The 3,600-nt window shown below is 35.8% G+C and overlaps 1 non-coding gene across 1 annotated transcript; it reads left to right on the top strand.

Moving 5' to 3' along the window:
* Positions 1-3,095: 3,095 nt before the first annotated feature.
* On the top strand, positions 3,096-3,202 carry LOC138841515 (U6 spliceosomal RNA). Its single transcript, XR_011376448.1, has one exon. It is a non-coding gene; the product is annotated as a U6 spliceosomal RNA (small nuclear RNA).
* The last annotated feature ends 398 nt before the right edge of the window (positions 3,203-3,600 follow it).

Genomic DNA, 3,600 nt, shown 5'->3' with positions numbered 1-3,600 from the left:
TAGTTTGTCTTTTCTTGAGTTAATTGTAATAGGTTAATCATTTAAGTTTTTTATATGGTAGAAAATCAGAATCTTATGTATACAAATATTGTGAATGAATAGTTATCTGAAAACAATGAAGACATTACTGATTACATAATTACGTAATTGTTTACTTATCAGTTATTCAATCATTAATCAATGATCAATGTTTCAAGTCATACTCAAAATGTTTGCTCTTGTGATTCTGCGTTTATAGTAGCTCTACTTAAGAATATTAGGGTGAAAGGCAAAATTTTATATGATATAAAGAAAAAGCGAAGAGAAGATGGGGAGATTCAATGAGATCTCAACGTGTAACCTCTAACGTTAAGAAGCGTGAAGGAAGGGATGTGTAGGGTGGAATGGATACAAATGAGGAAAGAGGTGACATACAGAAAGACATTATTTTCTTCAACTGCATTCTCAAATGGCCAATCTTTTGTATTATTTGTTATTATTATTATTATTTTATTATTTGTATTACAAATAATAAAGAGAAAGAAATGATAAGGTGGCCTAGGCAACTAATAGAAAATAACTTCTTTCACACAAATTTAGAACAAATTTCTGGATGACTCTGGCTCACATAGCTCTTCGGTGTTTTTCTTCCTTGCAGTTCTCAGAGTATAAAGGATGGACTGGGATTCTGTATTCTAAAATAAGGAGGGGATGTCTGGAATAAACTACATCATTCCTACTTCACCAAGAAGAGAATTTATCTAATGTTTTAGCATAAAACTCAGTTTGTATTGTGTTCACAATACCTCCACTGCATTACAAAGTCTGGCCTATGCAGAAGGATTCTATGTCCATCAGCTTTCCTAAGATATGTCAGATTAGCTTTCCTTGAACATTAGGCTTCTGCCTGCCTTCACTACCTGTCTATAAGTATTCAAGCTTATTGTTATTCTGTCTTACTGGAGTCATGAAAATGATAGAATAACTTGTCCTTGGTAAATCTGCTTCGGAGCACAACTGAAGCTAAAGATAATGTGACATCATCTGGTAAGTCATAAATAGTGTGATCAATAAATTCATGTTTATCATTGATTGCATAGACCAACAGCCATTCCATGACTTAGAGATTATGTCCATGTGTTGACACAAAACCTCTTTACTATGCTCCTCTAGATGTTACAAATGCTCATTATGTAGTTGTCAAGAGATTCAGTTTTCTCAAGACCAAGTTATAAATAAGCAGGACAGTGAGTTAAATAAATTAGAAATGGTAAGTGAGCAGGAATCATTGCAGAGATGGTGGGAAAGGCATCTCAATGTGAGCTTTGGATTCAGTGTCCTGTTCTAGCATCCAAACTTTTCCCTGACAATTACCCATGCAGTGAGCTTCCGGATGCACCTGGTGTCCTGTAGGTGTGATTCCACAGTTGGTGACACTTGGCTAAAATAAGTAATGTGATGAAAGAGAATCTGCAACAGGTGCTGGTAAACAAAAGCAGATTTCATTTACAAATATGGAATATCACCACAACTTTCTATTTATCATGTTTCTACTTGGATATTTTTGTTATTTTCCCTGCATATAAAACTTATTAAAAGCCGGGAGCTGGTAGGTGGCTCACACCTGTAATCCTAGCTACTCAGGAGGTTGAGATCTGAGGATTACAGTTCAAAGCAAGCAGGGGCAATAAAGTCCATGAGACTCTTATCTCCAATTAACTACTAAAAAACCAGAAGTGGTGCTGTGGCTCAAGAGGTAGGATGCTAGCCTTGAGCTGAATAGCTGAGGGACATCGCCAGGCCCAGAGTTCAAGCCCCAGGACTGACCCTCCCCCAAAAACAAGAAACTTATTAAAAATAAATTGAGATTTACATAACTTTTTTCCCTTGAAAATTTAAAGTACAATAGTTTTAATGTTCATAACGCTAGTGTAAAGATGAAATAATTACTCAGGTAATGTTGGTTATTTACTCAACGACTGACTTTGTAATAATAAAATCAGGACTCTGCCATATAGAAATACTGAAGTAAATACATCAATGATTGCATTCTGTCACTTTAGTATTGGTCTGGTCCAATTTATAGGGACAAACACAAAGTCAAACATTGAGTTGTCTAAATGTATATTGATAGCTATGAGGACAACAAAGGCTCCAGGAAGGTAACACTGCTGGCAACAGTTAAGATATGACTATGATTCATGAATAAATCCTCCAGAATGTGTCCAGAACAGGGCAGAGATTTAAAATAATGAGTAACCCCATACCACCAAACAGTGCTGCAGCTTTGTTCTGATCATACTTTAAGAATACTTTAAGATAACAGCTTACATGCTGAGACAAATACATAGAGTCCAGAGCATAGGTTACAAGTATTTATTGCTCACAATTCTGGATGCCTGGCTGTCCAAGTCCAGCGTGGTGACAAACACAGAGTTCAATGAAGTTTATCTTTCTAACATCCCTGCTCATCTTTATGTTCACCAGGCCAGGATAGACAGCTCAGTCGCACACTAATCTCATCCCAAACTGTACTCTCAGGATGCCATCTAAACCAAATTACTTCACCCAGGCCTCATTTAAATCTGGGAGGGATCCAGATAGTGCAGCAATGTGCACAATTTAAGATTTTATGCTTATAGGTTTACTCTGAAGTATATAATGTCCATTTACCCCCCGCCTGCACTGTTGGTACTACTGATCCTACTATAGAGTTGAAATAGATACTTGCAAGTGTTCTCTGATTTCTACACAAGATAGACCTGGAGAAGTCTCAGTGTCTTATGTTTTATCTTTGGATTCCACATTATTTTTACTTAAACAATTTTACACTCTTCAAATATGTAGACTTTTCTTAGTTATATAATGTTTGAGTAATATCAATGGCAGACCTATGTCTTAAATAAGAAGCTAATACATTTGGTTTTTCAGGCAAATTCATTTTCTATTATTTCCTTTTTATCTTCCCTTTTCCTTTCCCTTTCCCTTCTTCCTCTTTCTTTCTTTTTCCTCTCTTCATTGCTTCCTATTGACAATAAAGATAAATTGTGATTATGGAGGTAGAGTGTATCAAGTTCACTTTACTTAGATAAATTAATTTCAAAACTCATATTGCAGTGTTCACTTCGGCAACACATATACTAAAATTGGGACTATACAGAGAAGATTAGCATGGCCCCTGCGCAAGGATGACTCGCAAATTCATGAAGCGTTCCATATTTTTTTGGTATAATTTGTGGAGGGGAAGGGGAAAAACAAATAGTTTAAATAGGGACACAGATGGACTCATTGCAACAATGAGATGTGCAAGTCGTTATGTTGAAAATGAACTTTACAACTTTGGTGTGGTGCGGGGAGAGGCTGGGAAGGGATGGGAAGGGGAAACAAAGGAGGAGGATACAATGCTTGATAAGAAATATACTCATTATCTTGCCCATGTAATTGTAACCCTTCTGTACAGTATTTTCACAATAAAAAAATAAATAAAATAAAAAATCATATTGCATAGCAGGGTTTAGAATATAAATTCTGAAGGATCTTGCTATTCAGGTTCCTCTAATAGCAGGTAGCTGCAATTTACTCCACCATTACTTTTAAATATTTTACTTTAAGTGTAATGGG

This window comes from Dipodomys merriami, unplaced genomic scaffold (genome assembly GCF_024711535.1).
Source record: "Dipodomys merriami isolate MVZ:Mamm:240054 unplaced genomic scaffold, mDipMer1.0.p SCAF_32, whole genome shotgun sequence".
In the NCBI taxonomy this organism is placed as follows: domain Eukaryota; kingdom Metazoa; phylum Chordata; class Mammalia; order Rodentia; family Heteromyidae; genus Dipodomys; species Dipodomys merriami.
The sequence above is the reverse complement of the archived record's forward strand: the minus strand, read 5'-3'. Positions and strand labels throughout refer to the sequence as shown.